Source organism: Callionymus lyra, chromosome 6, assembly GCF_982586985.1.
Source record: "Callionymus lyra chromosome 6, fCalLyr1.hap1.1, whole genome shotgun sequence".
In the NCBI taxonomy this organism is placed as follows: domain Eukaryota; kingdom Metazoa; phylum Chordata; class Actinopteri; order Syngnathiformes; family Callionymidae; genus Callionymus; species Callionymus lyra.
This window is the reverse complement of record NC_141823.1, coordinates 18,225,802-18,237,498: the sequence shown is the minus strand read 5'-3', so window position 1 is coordinate 18,237,498 and position 11,697 is coordinate 18,225,802.

The window sequence follows — 11,697 nt, the reverse complement described above, 5'->3', positions numbered from 1 at the left end:
CCAATAATTCAAAAACAAATATTCTAAATGCAATATTTTTTAGGTTAGGTTAGGTTAGGTAGAACTTTACTGATTGTGCTTTATTGAAATAGTTTTTTTTCCAATTAGACATAGCAATACAGCAATTATTCATAAAAATAATAATAAAATAAGAACAAGAAAAAAGAGAAATAAAGAGAAAGAACGATGATACAATCTAAGTCTAAAGATAAAGAACATAAATCAAAGATAAGACAATTTCTGACCTTTTTTTAATTCAATAAAAGGTAGAATAGTAGGTAGAATAGTAACATTTTACATTACATTTAAAACCGTACTGATATTACATTCAAATATAACTATTTTTTTTAGTTTGATATTCTAATTTCAATAATTCTTAATAACTTTTTAGTAAAGAAAATGAGAGTTTCAACATTTCAAATGTTACATTCAACCATTCAATATTCTGATGGCTCTGATATACTTCCACAGATTAAGTATAAATGGAACGCACCAGTAGGTTTTCTTGTCAGGACTAGTTTATCCATTTATCTTTGGATCGAAGCGTCTCACGTCCATCCAGCTCAACAGTTGTAGAAACATTACAACACATCACGTGACACTGATAGTCAGGAGGCAGTGAACAATATTATCACCGGTGAAGATTGTTTACAATACACAAGGAACAATAGAACGTGTACTTCAGAACTGGAAATGATCTTTACAAAACAACCAAAAAAATCCCATCAAATTCATTCAGGCCTCAGAGCACACTTGCCCAGAGTGCTCCCTGGCTGCAGGCTCCATGATGGAGACAGTCTGAGTGCTTTGTATTTGCTGTAGCACAGAGTCATCACTGTCAGAGCCATTGATTTGTCAACAACATAAACACTGGCGATGGATAATGGCCCATCTTGTACACAGTTGCTGCAGTTTTCTGGACAGAGAAAGAGCATCTGTTGTTGTTGTTTTTCCTCTTCCCTTCTTCCGCCTGCTAGACCTCCTTCTCTTTACCCACATGTACACACACTCACAAACGCACACATAGTTGCAGCTCTAAAACAATCAAAGAAAGAAGCCATGTGTCTTGTTCAGTCACTAAATAGCTGTCTGGTTTGTGTCTCCTGAGGTGGCTGCACATCAGTGGTCAGACCATCTATCAGACTCTGCACAGCCATCAAACCTGCACGTGTGAGGATGATAAATACTCCAGGTGACCATAGAGATGAATGACTATCAGTCAACACAGGTATTAAATAAATGAGATGGTTTTCTAAAGGTTAAAAAAATCCATAAAAACTCCTAGAACTTTTTTTCTTCTAAAAATGAAATGATTTTATAACTACACTTTTATTCACAGTTGTATGTTTTGAATATCTTATAATCTACAGTTTAATTTTGCAAATGATGGAGCTAATGCACTTAAAATATCACAATACAGGGATAATGATACTGTAGTAACAAATATATATTAACGCTTACATTTACTGCTCTCCTTTGGTTTTAAAAACCAAAATATGTCCAAACGGATGGAGTCGACTGTATCCTCTCGTCCCCAGAGGAAGTGACTCCAATTTTAGATAATCATTTTAAATGTTATCATAATAGGTTTGAAATCATTCTAGGATCTATAAAAAATAAACATTATATTAGACAAAAAAGCTAAAAGATCCACGTTGTAAGATAAAAACCCTCGGGTCTGCGATAAAGTTTAAAAAAAAAGTGAGGTTAAGACCTTTGACCTATTCACCCAATTTAAAAATAAACATAAAATAAATGGACCAGAATAGGCCATTAACTTATTTGTAATACAGTTTTAATTAAAAAGTCATAATCGTTGTATATTACTGAAAACATTTATATATTTATTTGTATCGTTAAGTTTTTATCCAGCAGGAAATATTAGTACTTTTGATGACCAGCCCACAGGCATAATAAATATATTTATATACAGTATAAATATAAAAAAGGAAAACATCTAAGAAAAGCTGTGATGTTTAAAAGACAGTTTACCTTCGACAACTAACATGTAAAGATGTATAAGTAAGTAAGTAAGTAAGTAAGTAAGTAATTAGTATTTATATAGCACTTTTCCAGACCAGGGTCACAAAGCACTTAAACAATCAAAAGAATACTCAATAAAATATATACTTTAAAGATCAAGATAAAACTGATAACACAACAGGAGTTCCAGAAAATCAAGGAAAAGCCTAAACATATAAAAACGTCTTAAGATGTTTCTTAAAGGAGTCAGTAGATCCATCAAGCGCAAAGAGAGAGGAAGATCGTGTATTTAGCACACACGCGTGTGATAAAAGCAGGTCTATTCTGTCGTGCCTGCAGCAACTCTTTGAGTCCTTTGTGTGAGTTCGGGCCTCCTGACTGAAGCGAACCTGCCTCTCTGCACTTGCTCCCTTTGATTCAACACTTTCCTCACCACATCCCTTTGGTTAGATGCGGCTGTGTGACGGATCTATCTGCTCTGTGACTGGTGTCGACTGCCTGCTTGGTCTGATAGCGCTCCACTCTCAACCGAACTCAACCGAAGCTGCACTATTTAAACAGTAGAAGAAGAAGAAGGAGATTAGGGCAGAATGCACCAAGACTAGTGCTGCACCCTCGTCATAGTCACATGTATGATGAGTTCACAACTAGACTGAAAATATTATGAATCCTCTGAAATATGACATGTGAAGATGAAGTGGAGTTGTCAACGTTTTGAGAGTTTTTTGGAGTTGGATTAAGTTATTTTCTTATACACATCTGACTCAGTTAATGCTAAAAATACTCTTTATCAGGCCTCTGAGATCACAGCTTTGTTTCTCAACAATATATCCATTAATCTTTTTGCATTTAAAAACCAAATTATCAGTTAAAATGATAACCCCGCAACAACATTATAGTCTGTATAAGTAAGAAATGTATACATATTCTGATTTTTAACCAAATACACACTAAGGTAGTTTCCTTGCTTTTCTGAGACTCTTGTGTTTGTCTCTGTGTTGTCTTGACTTTTCAAGTATTTATTTTATTGGGTATTGTTTTTTATTGTTTAAACGCTTTGTGACCCTGGTCTGGAAAAGCGCTATACAAATAAAAATTACTTACTTACTACTTACTATAAAAACTAATTACTGACTTATTTACTTACTTACATTCTTCAGAATAAACTCTCTGGTGTCAATTATGTAAGAATATAACTGATGCCTAAGTTATTCATCAAAATAATGTCTCTTATGATTAATGCAAAATTTTTTATAAATAACGCTTTAACATTGGATGTAAAAAAAGAGATACATATTGTTTAACTTTTCTTCAGTTGCCTTTTTGTACGAGTTCTTGCACCGTATCACTGCTTTAAAGTGTTGATATGACCTTGCAGTGTTTATTAAAAACACTACATTGTTGGTACATAAGTCGTGTAACCACAATAAATGCCTTTACTAAAAAAAGAAAGAAGCCTGCAATGCAATAATGTATCTATAAAACCCACCAAAAAGACAATGATGACATTAGGATTCAAACTCACATCCTTGAGATCAAGGGTTGTAAGAGTTGGAGTAGATTGAAGTAGATTGTTAGAGATGATTTGAACATAACTAGGACATTTCTAGATCTTTATACAAACCCACCCACACAGCCCCTGAAAGAGGACATGTCCAGGCAAGGGCGGACGTATGGTTCTCCCCTGCCACGACTTTGAACAGGAAGAAATGTTTTGCAAAATGTAGGGATGACACAACAGAAGTAGCCCTCAGTTGTTTTCGATGCCTCGGTACCCTCTGACCCACTAAATCACATGCTGGGCTTGCAAAACCACGCACACAAACATACAAATGGCACAAGGCGAACAAGCAGGATGCACCCGAGGACAAGTTTCCGCCTGGACGCCCTCGTACCCCGGCCCGTCCCCCCCTAACCCTCCTCCCCCCCGCTCGGCTCCCCCCCCTGCAGGACTACTGCCCTGTTCTGCCCACAGGCCTCCCCAGACTGGCCACTGGACTGAGCGACCTACACTGACTCTAACACTATGTGGCAGGAGAACCTAGAGACAGATGTTTCCTGCCACTGGCACGGAGCTGAAGAGGAGATGGTATCATATGAACACAGGGAGGAAGAGGAGGAAGACAAAGTGAGACACCGAACGCTTGAATGGTAACGTTGAGGGAAAGGCGGAGCAGTCGGCGGGACTGAAATAAATCAAGTCAATGCAATTGGTGGCGAAGGCTGCTGCAGTGTCATTAGGAATCCCGTCACGCAGCCGCTCCTCTGAGCGCTCGACAGACGTTTGTTGACAGCAGGCCAAAGAGGAATTTTAATTATCATTTTTTCAAGTCATGTTTTAAAGCTCACCTCAGCAACCCCGGGCCTGACAATAGCAACGACCAAACTCATGCTCAACGTAACCGCCAGGAGGGCTGGCTCTGTGGTTGGAATGAAGCTGGACTCACTGGTGACAGTTGCTGAGAGGAGATCACTGGACAAACTACTGTCCATCATGGATGATGACAGTCATCCTCTGAACACTGTCATCAGTGAGCAGAGAAGCAAATGGAGCTTCTTCCCATATGCAACACTAATAGACTCAGGGACTTCATTCCTCGTGTTATTAGGCCGTTTATTCTGAAACAAGTTCGCTATACTTGGATTTTGTTACCTTGCACTTTGTTCTTTTTATTGCACTTGTTCTTGTTTTTATGAATCCATCATGCGTGTTGCTGTGTTCTGGAAAAAACAATTTCCCGAAAGAAGATATCCAGAGGGATTAAGAAAGTTGTATCTATCCATCTTTTACCTTCTAACCGCTTTTCTCATCAAGCACCGTCAACTTTATTTCAATGTACATCATGTCATATGTCACTTTAGAGACAAATAATTATATTAAGATTATAAGATAAAAATGGATAAAGTGCCTTTTTAACAACGTTTCCTGAAATTATCGGTTATATGGCTAACAATCACAAATCCATAATAAAAAGAAGAGTTAATCCAGTTCTTTTTTTTTTTGACAATTTTATGTTTTTAAATAATTTCATTGTAAGAATATTTACTTACATGTTTTATGATTGTATTTAAAAAAAAAAGATATGAGGATTCTGCATAAAACACTTGGTTAAGACTTTTGGTTCCAGTCCGCAGTGTAGATCATACCCATTCCTATGCCGGTAAAGTTGACCAATAAAAGCTATAGATTCTATTCTTTATTCTCTAAATATTAAAATTTCTATTTGTGTTTAGGTCTATGAAGTTAATGATCTGGAGCAATAAGTTAAATCAATACAAATCTGTGTTGTGGCCTTTTTTTAGGACATGACAACAGAATGTTGTTTGTCTAAACTTGACAAAAGAAGGATGTGGTTTTACTCTGCCAGAGCAAAGTGAGTAACGCTGCACATTCATCCTCGGAGCTGCCACTTTAATGAGCAGACGAAATGGCCACAGCTGAATAATTAATACGTTGGTCCATTAACAAGGCATTAGAACGCATTCTACCTCTTATCGATTACATTTTCACTGCTTTTATTTTTCGTTGAAAACTTTTACTCCACTTGTAGACCCCTCCGTGTCCGGCTTCGGTGGGAGTGAAATATGGCCGCTGCTGTTTAAATGTCAGCTTTGTAATTACAAGTGGAGACACAAGCCCGGCAATTCTTTGGCCCAAGGGCCACTGATTTATCGTTCTGGAGACAATGGCATTGACACACACACACACGCACACACACACACACAGACATTCGCACGTTAAACATCCTCTCAACTCACAGCATATGCACGTGTCTGATAACACAACTATTTATTTGTGGGGATCGTTCCATCCATTATGCTTCTGTGCATTAAAACAGAAAGCATTAGAATTTATTTCATGACATAAGCAATAAATAAAGAAGGATATGTGGTGGATGTTCCGGAGTAAAAGCACGGCCACAAATAGAAAGGCACTTATTCATTTAAATGGATTGTTAAATCATGATGTCACAGCAGAATCTTATGTTAACTACTTTGTTTGTTTACACTTTGTTTCAACTCACAACCCACGGAGACTGATTTAGAACTAAATCAACTTCATTGTTTTCATGTTTTGACAAATAAAGCTCAATAAAAAAAAATGCTTTGAAAGCAAAAAAGACAAAAGTTGTAACCATGCTTTTTTCCAAGTCTAAGGAATTTTAAAAATAGTAAGGAAAAAAGTTATAATAAAACAACTAAAAAAAGGTTAAATGAGATTTATTTGTTGACTTTATCTTCTTTTTACCATTATATTTAACATATACAAAACAAAAATGTGCATGTACCGAGGTGTTTGTTTGTTTTACAAACTACACATTTACTCAAACAGGTAAAAGGACAAGATGGGATTAAAACAAATTAAAAACAAAATTAAGTTACTCGAGGGTTTTGAACTAATAAATACTTTGTGGACCGCCGCCTGACAGATCATTGTATAGTTGGTGCAGTAGCGACCACTTGACCAGGATCAGCTCACTGAGCTGAATCCGAAGGAAACACATAAAACAAAAGCAAACACAGAGATAAAAACAACGTAGCTGTAAAGCACACGTGATCAGTAGTAAAGAAAACAAGAGGAGGGAATAAAAAATCCCAGCTAAGAATTAGAAAAGCTTAGGAGCACCAGAGATTATATAAAAACAATAGGAACAAAAGGGAGGTCAACTTTACTGGCATAGGAATGGGTATGATCTGACACTGCGGATTGGAACCAGAAGGCTTAAGTAGCAGCTGAAGGGGTGCTCAATGCCGATTGGGTCCAGTGTATTATACCTGCCAAGGGGGAAAAAGAAGACATAACATAAAATCATTATATCAGTAATGACTAGGAAATCTTGGTTATAAGCCCAAATAATGAAGACCTATCTAGAAAAAGTTGTAATACTTTTTTACAATGTTCCCTCTTCCCCAAAAAACTCTTGACTTTTAACACTGTTTAGTAAAGGCCTCTACTTAGCTACCCTTCACCAGAAATCAAGACTGGAATATACATCCACTTTCTTTCAACCACTATATATATACTGTATATACATATATATACACTGGTGTTGAATGAAAAGAACTCAGCCGTGTCACAGCACCTTTGCTTAAAGTGACAAACCCCGTGAAGTCTGTGGTAAGAAAACAGTGAAAATGATCACACGTGTGCATACGTTCATGTCTCTAGCACTTTCCAACCCTCGGGCCCATGCTGGGACAAGTGGCATTCGCTCTTCTGAAACCATTTTTTTTTTTTTTGCTCAGCGAACTAACACACTCTAGTGGCATGTGTAACAGCCCGGTTCAATACACCCTCCTCCAATACTCATTCTGTCCATCAGTCAGATTCTGGCCCCAGATTCCTGCTGGGAAAACCAATCTATATCTGGATGAATGGAGGAGGAGAAGCAAGACCCGATCAATGTACAGATATTGATACATGCAGCCAAGCAAGGAGACTACATTCCTTCTCAAGTCATTCTCTCCTGGACGGGAAAGATTAGGCGTCAAGATGAACTGCTGAGTAAGGCGTGTGTGTGTGTGTGTGTGTGGGAGGATGAGTCTCGCAGTGGTAGATACTTTAGATAAAGCATTAAGGGGAGAAAATAGCAGACCTGTAGTGGAGACGCAGATTAGCGATCAGTAATGGGTGGAGCGTCAATAATAAATAGCTCCTATTACACGACGGCAGACGATGCGGCAGCCTGTAAAGCGTGACCCCTGCCGACACCCTCATCTCCCTCAAATTACACTGATGCTCCCACACTGAGCTTCTGCGCTCGCTGCATCGCAGACGTCTTTATTGAATCACCGAGCGGCATATCTGAATGTATTTTGTGTTGATCCCCTCTGATCCCCCCTTTTATTTTTTAAATCTCCTCTTCTTCTCCTGACATGCAGGTGTTTTATAGTATTTGTGCCTCTGATCATCCATCACGCCGATCGATCACTCTCCCAACAGCTTTTATTAATGATCTTGTCAGCCGGCTCGCTCTCGGGTGCAGCCGCTTGTCCAGAATGATAGATCATTAGCTAGTCCGCCTGCTATTTATTCTCTCGTGACCTTGTCTCGCTGCGTCTTGACTGGGCCGGAGAGCTGCAGAGCTGGAACACCATTATTCCCCATGGATCCTTTATCGATGCGACGTTTTCTAGGAGTATTTTTTAAATAAGTAGCAGAAAAACAGGTTTTCTCTTAAATACATTTTTTGTCCCAAAAGGCACTGCAGCTGATGCTCAATAATGGTTTATCACGGTGAAAAAGAGTGGAATCAACATCCACCTGTTGAAGGATAGGATCTGGGATGTATGTTCAAAGTCTCGTCCACGTCTCTTTAATCTCTTGCATTGTATGTAACTATAAACCAGCTTTTACGTCTGTTCTGTTGTGTTTTTTTTTTACTACTTTTCTTATTTTATTATAATCTTTAAATGTGTTGGAAAGGATAATAAAAACCCAACTACAATTATTACTCTGAATATAGATGAATATCTTCCTCTGAGGAATATAGTTTACTCTGAAACTACCGTCACGTCTGGACTACAGGGCAAACCTTAATTTAAACAAGAGTAAAAAAATAATACACGAGCACGTGTCACACGTTTGTACAAACCATAAGTTGCAACACGTGAAATAAATGTGTGTTTTTAATGTCCAGCGTGTCATACTTAGGACACAAATCACGGCTGAGGGACTCTGCCCACTGGAGGACAAAGTTAAAGTCATCAACGTATCAAAGAATATCCTTAACATTTTTTTTTTACTGAACAGTGCATTTAACACGGCAGTAAAACGGTTTCATAAAATACAAATAAAAAAAAACAGCTGAAAAGAAGAGTCATTGTTATGTCCGAACGACTGCTTTAATTACCTCAGAAAGCTTTTCTCGTTGTTATTGCATCAGTCGTTTACGCTGCCGTCTCCAATCACCATCGATCCTTGATGTCTAGCCAACGTCTTCACCATGAGGGTATGCAAATCGCCTTTCTTCTGCTTCTTGCTAGAGCGCCCCCTGTAGGCGGTAAACCTGTAGACATGTATAGATTAGCTGCATTGCTTTAAAGTTGTATGGTTCAAGCGTGTGAAAAAAGTGGGAAGGAAATTATTGCACAAATGCTTTTAAAATAAATATATAAAATACCCCCTCTCACCTGACATTCGTAAAAAATGTAACAAAACTTACCTAAAAGCACATTTTTTCAAACTGGCTTATTCACTGTAACTCTTATAAATATAATTAATTATTATGATTATTTTATAGAGTTTGTGTTTCACTTATTTCTACCAGTTAACAAGAAAATCTTTTGAGTAAACATGACTGAAACGAGGGTCTCGACGTGTTTAGAGTCACAGGCTAATCTTACTTTAGAAAGAAATACGATAAATACTTATAGACAGTAATAAAAAATAAAACAGAAATCGATATCATTTTTATATTGGTGCAGCAATATAACAAATGCCTGACGGATCGGTACCGGTGCGGGTACCAGTGCTTTAGATTATAAACCAGAAGAACTTTCATTTTCGTTCATACTATACTATAGGCGAAATATCCTCCTTAAGGCCACCACGGTCAGAAAATACTGCAACTTATGAAGACATTGTTTGAAAGCCACTTATTTGTTAAAAAATGAAAACAGTGTGAAAATGATGAAAATAAAAGTGTTGACTGAGAGTAAAAGTGTTCTAGAAGAGGGAGGCCTTGAGCCAAACTAGTGGAGTGTAAGAGCATCAGAATAAACATGAGGACCATGTTCTCAACAACCTGCCAGATACAAGAGTTCCGAAAACAACTCACACACACCTCGTGGGGTTCTGGGTTCATACAAGTGTGTCTGTGTACTTGTGCGTGTCCCTGGGGCTGAAGGGCTTCTTCTGCGGGTTCACATCTCTCTACACTCTGCTGCATACATGAATACCATCACGTTATTCTTTTGTTAATATCTGACTGTTGCTTTGGTGTGTGTTGTGACCCGAGTGCCAGAATTAGAAGAACAATTATGGAGATGTTTATTGGAAATTCGAAGCAGACGTGATCACAATTGAACCATTCAACGTTTGTGGTCGTGGTGTTTTAAAGTGTACATAGAAAAAAAACAACATTTCTTATAGCAATTTATTTAACATATTTGTGATTAATACAATTAATTTAAATATAAATTGAATTATTATTTGTGTACTCAACTAACCTAAGATCTGTCAACACAGAATAATAAAAATTAATAAATTATTTATTTATTATCATTTAATTATTTTCTAGTTAAAATTTTTTTCACTGATCATAAAACATGTTCAAAACTAAACTTTCTCTTCCAAAAGAAAAATAAATACAATGAATGTTGTACCTCCATGTTTACTGTTGGATTGTTACTATGATTACATACTCACACCGCCTCATTTTTAAAGTATTTTTTTTACTTTTGTTTATTAACTTTTAAAATTCCTGCATTACTGTTGCTTTTTAATACGTCTGTGCTGTATCTTGGCATGCTTTGAGGCTTTTATAGATACAATGAATTATTATTATTATTGTTGTCGATTATGAAAAAGATTGAAACCGTATTAAACGAAAAAGAATAAAAAATACAGAAGCACAAATTCTTTGAATTTTAAATCAATTAAATACATTTAATTAAACCCACTGATTTGTCTTTCAGTCTAAATACTGTACATGACAAATGTGTGTCGTTTTAATTATTCCTGGAGGTTTCCCCTCCACCAAATATAAACACCAATGTTTTGTAAAATAGTTTCGAGCTGAAAGTATGTGTGTCAACAAACTCACTGGTGTCCCCTACAACCCGCCCTGCAGGACCCCCGGGTCCAATAAGCAGCCATCCTCCTCCTCCTCCTCCACGCTCCAGCAGACACAAGTGTTACAGTGACTGAAAAAGGTAATTCAAGGGCAAGAGCGCTCGATCAAGAGCATGTCGGGCAGGTGGGTGGTTGGGGGGGGGGGGGTCTGTTATGTTCACACTAGTACCTGTACCTCGACTCCCCCCAGCCTACTTTTCTAGAACACCATTTTCGGGACGCAGTAGTCATTACCAGGCACTCTCCTAAGTTGTGGTTTTGACCCAGAGCTGCTGGCTCTTTCCTCGACGTGGCAGCCGAGGACGTTCCCAGCGGCTCCAGTGGACTCCGTGGCGTGGGTGGTGGGGTGGGGCAGCTCGGGGATCCGGGGGCATTGAAGCCGTCCTCTGCTGCTCCGGCAGACCTGCCTGCTCATCCATCCTAGTCTGCCAGCCCACAGATCGATCGCTGTGCTCTCTTAATCAGGTCTCTGGTGGCTGTGGTCAGACCAGTGTGTGTGTGTGTGTGTGTGTGTGTGTGTGTGTGTGTGAGAGAACATAGTGTTTTATTTGTACTTGTTGTTCCTGCAGTATATATTTTTTTTACACCGGCACAATCCAAAGTGCATCATTGTTTTCTATTTTTAGCATTCATCTATTTTTAAAAATCAACATTTTCCGGCAAAACATGCCAAAAGAACGTCAGTAAAAGCCACTAGAGCTTAATGATGCAACAACCTGTTTATCGTCATGACATACCTCATATGTTGGACTTGGATCTTTGGAGAAAGCATGACGGCTCCTCCACTTATCATCAGTGCTTCCATCAAGCCAAGGTTTTATTTCAGCCTAAGAATAACAATGAAAAAAGGTGAGATGAAGTTAACACGCTTTCACTTCCTCTTTCAATCCGTCCCACGACACTCACCGTGGCAGCTC